General features: G+C 43.4%; 1 protein-coding gene across 2 annotated transcripts in view; it reads left to right on the forward strand.

Annotated features, from left to right (window-relative positions):
* pknox2 (pbx/knotted 1 homeobox 2) overlaps nucleotides 1–14,773 on the forward strand; it is a 102,200-nt gene that overhangs the window by 16,222 nt on the left and 71,205 nt on the right. For both annotated transcript variants that reach the window (XM_058627129.1, XM_058627126.1), the window contains exon 2: nucleotides 11,317–11,399. The gene's annotated coding sequence lies outside the window, so the exon portion shown is untranslated. The remainder of the gene's footprint in view (nucleotides 1–11,316; nucleotides 11,400–14,773) is intronic.

The raw sequence follows: 14,773 nt of genomic DNA on the forward strand, positions 1-14,773 counted from the left end.
GATACATTAGTCATTCACGTTACCCACGCTATTTCTAAATAAAAAAAAAAAACCCAAAACAAAAAAAATGTTCAAAAAAAATTTATATTTGCGTGCAAATGTCTGACAAAGCATCTCGGGGGAATTAAAAGCAAAGTTTAGAGGAGAATTAAATGATCAGAGACTATAGAGATATTGTTTAAAAGAGTAAGCAAATGCCACATGCAGTCACGCGCCCACAAAAAACACCTCCCACTCCCTGTGTAACTTCATAAAGGTTTATCTGCGCAGAGTGATGATGGTTCTGTGCTAAAAGCGAGATCCAAACAGCTGCCGGGCCGCCGTGCATGCGGATAAATGCGGCAGCTCGGAGGCGGTGCAGTGTCATGTCTCCTGTCTCTCGCTGAGAGAGTGGAGAAAGATTTCCATCCCACCGCTCCACTCCCCTCCCCTCCGCCGCTCTCCTCCGGTCAAGGTCTCCATAGCCCTGGTGGTATGTGTGTGCCCATCTCCCTGCTGGCACTGCTCTGGCATTGCTACAGAGTCATTGTGGTGCAAATGGGAGTGTGAAATGTGATAGTGCTGATCGCGGGTCAGATTTGTTTGTTGAGCTTTTTGAAGGAGGGCAGTCTGCTTGGTCAGACTATATCCTCTAAGTGAAATCATCCTTGTGTCCTAAGTGGTTTTGTGGTTTTGGTCAAGTGCTCCGTGCTGACACTGGAAAGATTGCATGGCGATAGCACGGTCCGTGTTAGCACTATTTATTTAGTCGTTTTAGCGAGACAGAAAAATAATTAATAAATAACACATTTACTGTATATACTTAGAAAAATACAAATAGACCTCACAAAACACACATACTTCTTATTACTTATATCTACAGAGATTATCCAGAGACCTACAACATGACATATCTGATGTCATAATGAATAAGTTAAATTTAAACTTCCTTTTTAATACATCTTATTCAAAACTTACTTATAAATCTTAAAGGGGTAGTTTGGAGGGGGATTGACAGTGTGTGTTACGTCCAGTAGACAGAGTTAAAGGAATACTTCTCCGATTAGCCTTTAGCTTTGTACCAGGGGTGGAGTGGCTCAGTGGTTAAGACCGGTACCCTGTGTGTGAAAGACATCGTGGTCGCAAGTTCGACTCCACCCCTGGCTGATTGTAAGTCACTTTGGATAAAAGCCTCTGCTAAATGACATGTAATGTAATGTATTACTAGAATAGGGATAGTATGTTTGAAAAATTGAGCTTCCCAACCTCAGTTTACCCTGCGTTGAGAAATATCTTCATTCTTTTCTTTGTTATGTCCCCACCAGTGACACATAATCCTGTTAGCGTAACTGTTAGCAAAGATGACACACACTGTTTACATATAGAAATATCTTCATTCTTTTCTTTGTTACCTGCCCAACAGTGACACTTGGTCCTGTTAGTGTAACTGTTAGCAAAGATGGCGGACACTGTTTACATTAGAAATATCTTTATTCTTTTCTTTGTTACGTGCCCACCAGTGACACTTGGTCCTGTTAGCGTAACTGTTAGCGAAGATGGCGGACACTGTTTACATTCAGAAATATCTTCATTCTTTTCTTTGTTACGTGCCCACCAGTGACACTTGGTCCTGTTAGCGTAACTGTTAGCAAAGATGACACACACTGTTTACATTAGAAATATCTTCATTCTTTTCTTTGTTACCTGCCCAACAGTGACACTTGGTCCTGTTAGCGTAACTGTTAGCAAAGATGGCGGCCACTGTTTACATTCAGAACTATCTTCATTCTTTTCTTTGTTACGTGCCCACCAGTGACACTTGGTCCTGTTAGCGTAACTGTTAGCAAAGATGGCAGACACTGTTTACATTCTGGGAATGAGGTCCCGTCCCTATACGAGTGGGTCTAAAAAAGTGTGGAATTTTGGCCTTTTCAAGCTTTTTAAGCTAAATATAGCATGCAGTTAAAATATATGTATATTTTCTTAGTTGGGGCTGCTTTCACAGAGTCACAACATGTTTTCTCAGCTGTCCCCATTCACATCAAAACCATGGTAAATCCTGCTCCGGTCTCTCTCACTTCAAACAGGTAGTATTCATATGATCTGTATAAACCTGAACTGTCCCATTCAGTAAAAATTCCTACCCTGAAACCTATGTCTGGGGTCCTGACCCTGTCTGGGAAGTATTACACTAGTGTATTTATTTACAAATGTATTCTTTTAGGGCTGAATGTTGCATACTGCGCCTTTTCAAAAAAACAAGATGTAAACAGCGTTAATGAACATTCCAACTGTCCTCCAGGCGGAGTAACATCAACACGCGTTTACTGGAAATCCAAGTTTGTCAAATCGGCGACGCGAGCAGAACGCGAGAAAGAAACTTAGGGTATGTTTGGAAAGAGTAATTATCGGCACTGAGGAAATTCCCCCCCCCCCACAGTAAAACCCTCGAATGAAGGCCTTGATCAGCCATTTTACATAGCGTTAATAAGTTCACAACAGCTGGAGATCTGTGTGATGTGAACAGCTGCCTGCGGAGATTACACTTCACTTTGTGTGCCAGAGGAAAATGAAACTGACTCAAAGCTTTAAAGAGCATGACGCGTCCCACAGTGATGTTGTGTGTGTCACGCGAGTAATGAACACCCGAAACATTAAGAAGGAGGAAAAAAAAAAAGCAAAACTACTAACCGAGATCAGTTACTTACTTCTTAAATCATATATCGGTTGCAGTTACCGCATAACAAAGTTTATACAAAGGATTTAACATCAGTGGTCATCATGTGTTGGGAAAACACGTTTTTTCTATTTTTAAATCTCCCCAAAAATATTCCTATCCTTTGTCCCAAAAAAATAATAATTATCAAATGGAGTTGAAGGGGTTCAAGGATCCGGGTTCCAGGTATCTTTATTATCCCCAAGTGGCAATTTGGTTCACACATAAACATCACTGAGTTACCACAACACAACAATAAAATAAACACAGAATCACATTTAAGAGCAATTTAGAAGACTGATAGCGGCAGGAATAAATTACATTTTAAACCGGTTTGTTCTACATCGGGGTTGGCGTTGTCAAGGAGACAATGTCCAACCAGCAGGCCGCAGTTGAGGACCAGTTAGAGACCAAACTAGATCTTTTCCTTGCCCTAACCATCGTCATAACCAGGAAATACAGTAGTTATGGTCTCTCTTATTTCCTCATTTCCACTAAAATATCTCGAGTGGTTTAAAACACTTAGCACATTGATATGCACGTGTTTGAACATGTAAATATGTCATTTTGGTTGCTGAATGGTAATATATGATCCTGGCAACTGGGTTGGAGATCCGATTCCAATCCAACTTTATTCATAAAGCACTTTCAAAAAAACACACCAGCTGAAACAAAGTGCTGTACGTCAGAAACATAAGACCAAAAAGATCTAAAAACATACAATTAAACAAACGGTACAACAATGAAATATATGAAAACAACACAAGTGGTACAATAAATATGGGTAAAATACACATCTCCTACGAGGTCAAAGGCCAAAGACAGAAAAGACAGAAACATGACAAATATCTCCCAAAAATCTCTCTCAGAAAATAAAAGGTATATGGTAAGAGGTGAGGGACAGTTTGCAACCGCCATCTTCAACGCAGACATATTCACACGGCTGAGAAGATGATCCAGAATACGCCACACTCTTCGGTTTTCTGTGTGTTTTCTGACGCACTGCTGTCCTTCCTCCCCCTGCGGTCAGTATGTAAAGCGCCAGACATTTAATACAGATGGCAGAGCACCTTTAAATTTAAAGACGCCGCTCTCTGCCTTGGAAAAGCACTTTGTATTTAACTGCGCGGGCAATAGAGCTGAGGGGGCCCGTGAAATAAGTGGTGCATTTCTAACGTGTGAAAAGGCACAGCTGAGACTTCAGAGAGAATACGTGAGCGTCAGTAAATTCTGCGGGCTCAGTCCACGGGGAAAACAGCGCGTTACTGTGAGGGGGACGGCAGACACCGGGAACGTCAGCGAACAGCTGAAGCGGCACGTCGTCGGTGAAAGAGTTAACGCTCTTCCTCTGGGCTCTCACCAGGAGGCCAGAGTCGGAAAGAAGGAAAAAAAAAAAAGAAGAAAAAAAAGGTTAGCTCGCTTCAGACACTGATGGGGAATTCCTCACTGTCTGTTCTGCCTCGGCTCTCTCTGCCAAGTCCATTGTGCTTGTTTCTTGTCCAGACAATAAGAGAGTGTTTACTGTAAATTCACGGGAGAGAAAAAACAAAAAGCCAAACTACTTGCGTATATGAAGGACTTGTGCGGCCGCTCGGATTCATGTCGCAAAGATTGTCTTCAACTGAAGATCTTCTTTGTGTTTGCACAAAAAGTATAATGTTGTTGCTTTTTGGGGTGAATTCTCTCAACGAAATAATAATACTAATAGTAGTAGAGGGGCTATTCTTTACTAATTCCCTATGGAAGACAAAGGCAGTAATGCTAACTGTATTAAAACACAAGAATAAGAAGATTAATTTTGACATAAAGTAGAAATATTAGTTTATTGTAAGCAGTAAATGCCGATTTCAGTGTTCAGTGTTTTAAAATGGGATCCATTTTTTTGTTTTCACAACATTGTGATTATGTGTTTAACAGGAACTGCAACCATGAATCAATTATTGACCCATTCCTAAATGAATCGTTAAACTATTTTCGATATTTGAGTGACTATAACAAACGGAAAATGGATTCTTCAGCTGCTCAAATGTGAACATGTTCTGGCGTCTTTGCTCCACAGAACACAGAGATCATCCAAACTGAATGCATTTGTGATTGTAATTTTGGGAAACACAGTTGAAACATTTTCTGGAACAAACAACTAATCCATGAATCCAGAAAAACAGTCAGACTGCGACACACTGGCGACCTGACGAGGTTGTACCCCGCTTTTGGCCCTAGGTTCAGTTGGGATTGGCTCCGACCCAGTTTTAATTGCCCAAACACACGGAGAGGGACGAAAGACTCCGTCCCTCTCCGTCCTTTGCGCGTAACACTCAGCTGTCACTGTCCCCTCCCGCGTCTAAGTGATATCTGCACACTCTAATCTGTTATTTATATAACGACGGTTTTCATCTCGCCACGTCATGGCACATCAAGTCCCATAATGCAGCACGTCTGCTCAGCTGCCAGCTGAAGCTGAGATATCAGGTGTTTCTCTGTACACTGACTGACTGACTGACTGATGTATTCGTGCTCAGCGCTGACACTTTTATGGCGTTTTCCTCATGACTCATAAGGAACGTGATGCATGACACTTTCATTCTCTGTCTCCGTGTTGCCAGGCAGCTGTGTATGGATGACCCCCCCCCCCCCCAGGAGCAGGACAAATAGCTTATTTTGAGATTTTGGGCCAGGTTCTGTCACACACAGGCTGGCCTGTTTACTTCATAGCTACAGTATGTGTATGTTCATGTTGATGACAGACTGGTCAGGACGTCACATAAGAATCTGAACTCCCATCCTGAGGCCTTCACTATTTCTGATTCGTCACACTCGTATGTGCCATCATTTATCATCTATTTTCCTCGGAATGTGAACATAATTTACAAAATTGAGTGTTATTTTTGCCCCCTAGTGGCTGTTTAATTTATTCCCATTTGCTGGATGGCTTCCTAAGGAACCCATTAAGGAAGACGTTTTTTTTAATAGATGGTCTATGGTCAGGTTGGATAAGAAACAGGAAGTTAGTTCTGTAGCGTGTGTTGTCAACTGTGTTGTTCAGACTGAAAAACGCCATCGACTCCGAACGTCTAGCAGCACACCGTCGCCAAAACTTGCAGTGGTTTGTCGATCCTCGGCTGCCCTCTCACCTCTTGACACACAGTTGGCACCTCGCTCTGAAATGGCTGCAGTCGTCCTCACACACAAAGCCAATCTCACAGTGCTGAATGTTACACCACTCCCCCTTTTTTTAGAACCTGGTGACGAGTTTGAATGTTCGAAAATTCATTGTTAATGCATCTGTGGTGTCAGTTTGAAATATACTGTTCTCCCTGTATTGCATAGTGGAAAAGAAATTGTTGCATTAGTGTTTGATTTTTTTGATCCTCTGTTGAAAAGGTTGATCCAGGGTGTTAGCAGGAGAACACTACGCTGGATCTCGGTGCCATTGAACAACATCACAGAGCACTTTAATGTCCCTGCACCTTTATTCTCTTTAAACCTGTGATTCTTTTTCACATCATTAACCTCCAATTGGATAATCTCTTTTTATCCCACTCGTCTGCACATCCTCCCCCCCCACCCCCCTCTCTTCTTCTCTTCCCGGCACTGCTTGATTCACTAAAGACAAGAATCCACTGGTGGCGCTAAGGTTTTTTTAAACTTCTCCTCCAAAAGTCTGGAGGAAATTAGACGGGTCTCTTTTTGTTTGCTCAATCCATCCTGACTCATCACGCAGTGGTATTTTTAGCAGTTAATTCCTGTTCCTGTTTCCCCCACAATCATCCACTGGGGGCTATCATATTCTGTCAGACAAGGAGGAATGATCAATGTCAGCTTTCAGTTGGGAGTCGATTAGTGGCGCGGACACAGAGTCAGAGAACCGTGTGTCATGCTTTAAGTTTGTAAATGTAGTTGTGTGTGTGTGTGTGTGTGTGTGTGTGTGTGTAACAGCTGGACAAAAGTGCTCAGGTTGATGTGTGTAAACTGTGTGTGTGTGTGTACTGTGTTTTGTCTGACGCAGCTGCCTGTGTCAGCTGCATGCTCATTAAACGTCGGGCGAAAAAACCCCACGGTGACGCCACACCTGCTCCGGTTACACCCGTGGGAATGTACCTGCCATTGTCGCTGTGAGCTCCTCATAATTCCCGGGAATTAGCCTCAAACGGTTGAAGTTGGGCTGGCTGGGATTAAGAGCTATGCGGGAAGCGGGAGTGTGTTTTTTTTTTTTTTGTTTTTTCTTCTTACTAACTGTTGAATGCATGGGAGAAAAGAGGCGAACGCGCCACACTGAGTTTACGTTAGCCTTTCCTTTGGCCGTAACCTCTCCTTGTATTGAGATCCTATTGTCCCCGCATATGTAAACATAGCCCTCATGTACGGCCAAGGTTGCTTCTTGTACAATAGTGTAAATCTCTCCCCCCCTCCCCCCCCGTAGTGTCTGATTCCTCACTGCTCAGGTGGCCAAGTGACCTGATATCCTGTTTGTCAGGAGAACAGGAATATTTCTAATTGTTGCACATCCTGCCGGTCACTGATCTGTGGCACATGCAGCTGCCGGGCATGAGGACTCATTTAGCCTCCATTGTATGAGCTCGGAAAACAATAATTCCGTGCACAAAGTTAATCTTCATTTGCAAAAGAACGGATTCGAAGTGCGAGGTTGTCGGCGTGCGTGGGAGATTCCTGCTAGTTTTCCTCACATTATCATGCAAAATTAATTATTTGCCTCCCTTTTTTTTTTATGTCCTCCTGAATCTTAGTGCGGTAAAGGGAAAGAAAAAAAAGGTGCCTGTGTTTTATTGAAATGAAATTATGGCATAATGTCACTTTTGCTATTAGCACTGAGAGTCTGTGCATACCAATTGATCCCACTGTTGTCATAGCAACGTGAACCACTAAACCTCTGCGCAGCTGTTGTTATGGAAGCTCTTGAACAGCTGGGGGGCTATAGCTGCGGAGGGATTGTGGGAAATGGGTCTTTTGGTCCTCCCTTCACACCTTGACCCCAAAGCTAGCGAAAAAGACAAGGATTTGGGAATCTTAAAGACATCCATCTGGATTCTTCCCTCTGCCGCACCGAGCCTGCACACGATCGGAGTGAAAGTTTTATGCGGGAAGTTGTGAATATTCAATCATATCTGTGCCTCCTCCAAACCTGCTTTGCCACAAATGCGAGCAGCGGAATCAAATGAGCCAAATGAGAGTAGATTCTCTCTGAGGGGCCTGGAGCATTGGAGCATATCCCATTATTGATATGAGCAAATGTTGTACACGGCGCAACAATAAAACAATCATTCCACAAGAAGCACAACTGAGTCCAATTCCTTCAGCCATATTAAAGCTGAAATGTAACCCAAGAGCAAGGTCTCACCCTCCCACTGTTTGAGCTAATGCACGTTTCAATAATAATGTTCTCATTCTGTCAGCAAAGTGTGTAAAATGACAATTATTAGTTGCTCATCTCAAAATGTTTAATTTACAGTGATGGAGAAGCAGAAGTTTTGCTGCCGAAACTTTGTTTCCAGAAGCAGTTTCACAATAAAGACCTGATCTTTAACTGCCATTGTATATTAAGTCTTAATAATTGTCTTTTTTTTTTTTTTTTAAAGTAGAGATTACTAAAGGATTTACAGACAACAAAAGTTAGGTATATCTATAAGTAAAAGGAAATGATCAAAGATCTTTGAAATTCTCAGATTGTTCAAAAATTGAAGAATAAAAATTCTAATAAATACAAATTAAATCACCAAATAAAGTCCAAATAAAAGCTTCAAAGGCTTTCTGACATCTAAAGTACGCTTTGTGAAGTGGTCCGCAAAACGGGGAGCTCATGCAAAGCGTTGAAAAATAATCAGTAAAGTCAAATTTAAAAAAACGTACCAGGGTCCAGTGCACAGACGCTAAAACACGAGTGACACGAGTTTTCGTTCCCCCCGCCCCCCCCCCGCCCTGACAGTGTTATAGAAATCTCAGTGAACTCAAAAAAATGTCCAATATTTGTCTGCTACTGCTGCTTCATACGTCTTCATCATCTAAAGGCGTGTGAAGTAGAAGAAAATGAAAGTAATTCTCTCTGTGTGTGTGTGTGTGTGTGTGTGTGTACCTGTGTGCACGTGCGGTGTGAGTGAGTGATGGTGGGCAGATTGAGGAATGCTAATGTTTCCTCTGTGGCTTTTGCGAGGAACACGGTGATTAGACCTCCAGCCCCCTGGGTGGAGCCCCCTCGCTGCCCGGGCTCCCGCTCTGATTTACTCTTGACGTCAACAGGAAGGTCAGTAGGGTCCCATAGGGGTCATGGAGGGATGGCGAGCGGCGGCGTGTGTGTGTGTGTGTGTGTGTGTGTGCCGCACCTCCAGAATCTCAGATGCGGTGCGGGGATGGCCGAGGAAGGAAGGCCCCTTGGAGCTTAGGGAGGACTTCGAGAAGGATTACTGAGCGGCTAAAATGTTTTCTTTGCGGATGAAAGAAACCTAAGAATTGCTCTTAACCAAATCCCCTGTTTTCTAATGGGGGGGGTGGTGTCTGGCAGAGGAACTCAAACTACATCCTAAACACGTCTACGACGTATTCTCGGGGCCTTGAGCTCAACATCATTAATAGACACGAGTTTCATGAGCTCCGGCTTTTTTTTCTTTCTTTTTTTTTATTGTTAAAATATTAATGCTACGGCTAGATTACATCCCCCGGATTAATAACATTTCATTGAATTATGAAAGGCGGAATTCAATCACCAGTGTGGGAATTGAAAGATCCAGTGCACACACACACACACACACACATGGTGAAATACATTTAAATTTTTCCTCCAGGACACCGTGGCGTCATATACATTTATTGCACTGTAGCGCTCATGAATAAATGTATTGAAATGCTGTATAAGACGATCGTCCTCTTTTTTTTTTTATATCGAAAGAAAGCGTCATGGCACATAAATATAAATAAACATAATAACTAATCATTATATTAATGAAAGAACAGTTTATTTTGGTACATTCCACACGATTTGGCATCATCGCCATCATATTTTTGCAAGATAGTGGCATAAAATGGTAACTTTGCCTTTTAAGGAGATGGATACAACCCTATATTTACATTTTAAAAGAAAAACACAGTTATCTGTAAGTAGTGTGCTTCCATAATAATACACCTGAAAATGTATATAACACTGGGCGTGTGTGCTGGTGTAAACGAAGAGCAGATTTTCTGCATAGCAACGGTCGCCTTAGTTTCAGAAAATAGGAAACGGCGGCAGACGGTGCGTTTGCGCAAACGCGATTTGCGTCGCCGCAGTTACGCGGTTTCTGAAAGCAGAAGAAGTTGCACGTCAAAGCCCACGTGTGGTTATTACGGTAATTTCACTAGCGCTGTTGCGCTGTTGGAAACCGGCGAATCAGCGTCTTTGTCTCCAGAGAGGAGAGAGTTCAAAAACGCCATTTTTTTGGCCTGTTTTTGAAAATTGAGACAATTTTAAATTGTTAAAACACTATTTTAACATGCAGTAAATTGTAAATAACTGCCAGATATTGAAAGTTATTATTGGAAAAATGCTCACAGGACATTTTTTTTGGCTCTTTTATGGTTAAAATAAGCAAAAAAAAGAAGAAGCTAAAGTTTTAAAGGGTTCATTTGTCTTCCAACCGGGAGGTGAAATCAAAATCAAGTGATGCTGTTGCATCTCCTTTGCGGCTGTTTGTCTATCCAGACGAAAATGGCTTGTTAACATGAACAAGTCAGCAGCATTTTCAAACTTTTAAACCACTTTTAGCGTGGAACCGTCGCAAGTGCCAAACATTTTAAGATGAAAAAGTAGTTGTGTGGATGTAGCCCTAAGTCTCCTTTCATTCTAACCCCCCTCGCCCCCATCCTCACAGGGCCTCTGGTAGTAGCTACCTGCCACACACACCCACACACCCACACACACACACACAGTAGTCCCTGCTGAGCTGTGCAGCTCTGGATAAATACCATCCCTTCAGAGGCTCAGTGTTAGCAGATCGCTGGAGGTATACGCGGCCCCGCTGTGAGGCCCAGCCACACTCCCACTGTTCTGCGGGAGCTTTAAGTGAAAGATCAGGTGTCCGGCCCTGAATGCTTGACTGAACTTAAATCTTTTGCATGTGTGCCGCGACGCTGTGTGGCTCAGACCAAACAGACGGACAGTCGACTCACCGCTGAGAGGATTTCGAGTTGAATCTCTAGGTTTTTCACACATAAGGTGACACTGGGGAAAGTGTGTTTAGCGGGCATTTAGTTGCAGGATAAAGGACCAAATGTAGGTCAAATGAAAGTGTCATCATACTGTACGGTTGTTACAAGTTCTGTGAAAAGTACATTCGAACAGATTCTAAAAGTGCTCAATGCCACAAAACAAAAGCAACAGTGTTTCCGATCACACAACAAGGCCCTTTCACACACAACCAGAGTGTCCATCTTAACAGCAACTACTAGTTCGGGATGGTGTTGGGTAGAGAGGACATGGGATGTCTTATCAGCGCCGTAGCTTCAGGCTGAAACGTGGTGTTATTTATGACCATATTTGCTTATTCTTCACATGCCACCATTCAGTTTTCCTTTCTCACCAACATTGATGACTTTATTGAACTGCACTAATGTGGATCATCTATATCTATGAACAGGTTTGGTGCGGAGAGGCGGATACTGGGCAACGGAGTAGACGACAACACCGAGGGGCTGCTGCAGTGCTGTGGGCAAGCTAACAGTAAGTTCTCCCTCCTGTTAAAACCATATCGCACATCCCAAGTTTAAATGCCGTAAGCATGAACACAATTTGGATTTGAGTCTTTGAAAGACGGTCAGTAGCACCATACTGTATGCTGGCAGCGCTAATGTGTTACTTCAGGGGGGGGCCAGCGCCGGGGCTTTCATTTCATTTAAGAGCACACAATCAAAAGTAATTCATGCTATAAATGTGTTGGCACGCCATGGCACGCGGTTAACGATCGCCCTGCTGCGGTTCACTCAAGTCGGCCGAAGCCAAACAATCATTTCAATCACTTGAGCACATTTTCTCTATTTTCAAACCTCGGATGAGAATTTGAATTTCTTTTTGTTTTTTCCCCTGTCGCTCTGTTTTTTATTCTCATGATGATTCGTTTAGTCAGTCTCAACAAAAAAAAAACCCAAAACATTATTTATTCTTGTCATGAGAAAAACACCATTGGCAATTGGATCTAAAAATAAATAGGCTGAAATAAAAGATGACAGCCGTTCCTATTTAATGAGGGGCAAGAGCAGATATCAACAAGTGCTTCTCTGGTTTTGTCAGTGATGTTTTGTCTGTATTGTATTGCCAGTGATGGACCATTAATGCCCCCCCTAATGTTTTTTTTGGATGCCCATGACTGGAACACGAGTTCTCCCCACAAAAAGCACTCTGCGAGGTGCGCTTTGCTTTGAAATCACCGAGGCACAGAGATGTAGTGCGCGCCTCTCGCTTGCTGCCAAAAGCTGCCTCATGGATTCTAAATAATTTCAAAACGAGAGACTGCTGAGTCAGTGAGTGTAATGTTAAATAAATCAGCTACCATGCCGAGACTTTCAGCCAGCGGAGTAGCTTCTGTAAAGCTAATATTTCACAAAACGACAGATATAATAGGCTATCACTTTCCATCCGAGTCCCTGGAAACACCTCCGCTTATAAGTTGTGTCTCTGCTTGTCCGTGCAGTGACGGGTGGATCAGCGGAACAGTTTCAATTCCAAGTGGCACAAGTAAACTTGGGTCAGTGCTCATATTATATAATGAATGAATGCTTTATTGATGAAATGAAGAGTGGTCATCAATTAAGAAATCCTAAATATTCAAAAGTAGACACCAACTCAATTTGTTGACCATTTCTTGTTCGAAATGAACATTCGTGCTGATCTGGCAGTTTTTGAGGTGGTCAAAAAAAACCGAAGTTGTTCTTACAAATCTATCAAGTTGTAAATGCTTTACTCCACGTTGTCTCAGAGCAACGGTTCAAAGTCCCCTGGTCCAATATGTTTGCAACTAATTGAATATTGATTCAAAGAAGTGAAAAAGTTGTTGAACCTTTCTTTTTCCTTTTTTTTTTTGTTTATCCCAAGGCCTAATGAACCCCTCCTGGTGTATCTTTCTGAGCTTGAGTCATGATCGCTCTCCATAAAACAGAGGAGCTACTGTCGAAAACCCACTGGTGTTTGCATTAGCCCACCTTTTGCAGTACCCCAGAGGTCCATTTGGTTCTCTGTATAAGAATAAGCCTGGAACCTGAGCCAGGATTTGTCCACTTTATATTTAGTCTAATCAGGTCCCAAAGTACTACTGACTGTCTTGCAGGAGCTTTGGAAAAATGTACAGTTACATTTATTTCCACTGCTGTCGCCATTATCCTGCTGTCCACTTCTTCAGCCAGTTAACTGTTGTTCACGTTCGCTTCACTCTGTTGAGTCATGAAGTAGTGACGCTGGCGAGTCACCTGTTGATAATTGACTCCTAGTGCTTATATAATGTTTTACGCGCCTAAATGTGCCCCAAAAGCTGCGTTCAACTCTTGTTAAAAGTGTTGGAAAAAGAACAACAAATATTCGGATAAATGCCCAAATTCATGCTGATAAAAACATGCTTCCAAGTCCCGTTGAGTCTTTCTTGTTGAACCCCGTAGATGGCCTCACTGCGTGCATGTTGGGAAGGAGCTAGAGCCCAAATAGCAGCAACAACCAGCAACGTCTAGTCTATACCCTGGAGGAGGTCTGGCTACACTAAGACGTTTGTCTCTTCCTACACACAGGCAGGACTAATTGCACAGCCCAGTCTTCATGTCCCCCTCTCAGCCCCTGAACATGCCCCTCACTTCCCCATCCAAGAGAAACAAAACAAAACTCCACCACGGTTCCCCACCAAGGATTGTTTTACGCCTAATTTTGTTAAACTTAATGAGATTTCACTAATTAAATCTCCTCCTGGTTGGAGATCCCCATGCCCCCCCACACACACACACACACACACACTTTCCCTCCTACATCTAGCCCATGGAGCAATTGCTTGTAGGCCCATTTTAGACAAATACACTTTTTTTGTGTGTGTGTGGATTGCACAAGGTCAGGCCAGTGTTGCTCTGCGAGAGTTCCAATTTCGTGCCACGCTGCTCCGCTGCACCTGTGATCGCCAATAGGTGTTCAAATCTGATTTCGCCTGTAAGGGCAGGAAGTGGTTGTCGACTTCATCTTGATGCCTCTGTGACATAAAGCCGAGGCGCTGCAGAGCCCTTTACTGAGGTTTAAGAGACGAGACTAAAACAAGACTATTCCCTTCTCAATCTTTGTCTTCTGCGACAAACCAAATCCCCCCCGAGTGAAGTCATACTGTACATGACAGATCCTCAATAACAAAATGCACACATGGCACATACATGTTCCTAATAATAACCCCTACATTAGCCACATTGCTATGCTAAAAGGGAAGTAATGAATGGCGGGGGCCATTTCGTTTTAAGTGGCGAGGCCTCGGAGGTCACTGTTGACTGTAGCCGCTTGCCCCCGGCATTGTGGACAACCCTCTGGGACTCTCGTGCTGACTATTGTGGGAGCCGGTCTCCCGTTTCCCCGTTTGAGCCCTGGACACCTGCTGCCAACTTCACAGCTCTGTTCTTCAGCCAAAATGTCCATTAAACCCCCCCACCCCCCACATCCGCACCTCCCTATGCCCCCGTGTCCACCACTGCAGCCCAGCTCCCCCCATCCCCTTTCATACACACACAGGCTGAAAAGCCCCTGCGCTGTGGCCCTTGGGTGGATGAGTGGGCAGCGTGCCGGTTGCAAGATGCTTCCTTGATGAAGGCCTGCGCCGATCGGGTTTCTGCCACCTGTCATTCAGCTTAGGAGGCAGGGAAGGGGGCAAGAGTGGTTGTGAGTGGTGGGATTGATTGGGGCGAGGTGAAGGGGGATGGGGCGGGGTGGGAGTTTAGGGTGCCATGGCAATCTGGCATCAAGCCTACAGCCTGTTGTTATTTCAATGCGGCTTCTCAGACTTCTCAAGTTGTCCGTTTGGTACATGCAGTGGTGTGGCAGTAAGTAATATTTATGATTGATAGTAGACCACAGACCCGCACTGT

This window comes from Solea solea, chromosome 4 (genome assembly GCF_958295425.1).
Source record: "Solea solea chromosome 4, fSolSol10.1, whole genome shotgun sequence".
Classification (NCBI taxonomy): domain Eukaryota; kingdom Metazoa; phylum Chordata; class Actinopteri; order Pleuronectiformes; family Soleidae; genus Solea; species Solea solea.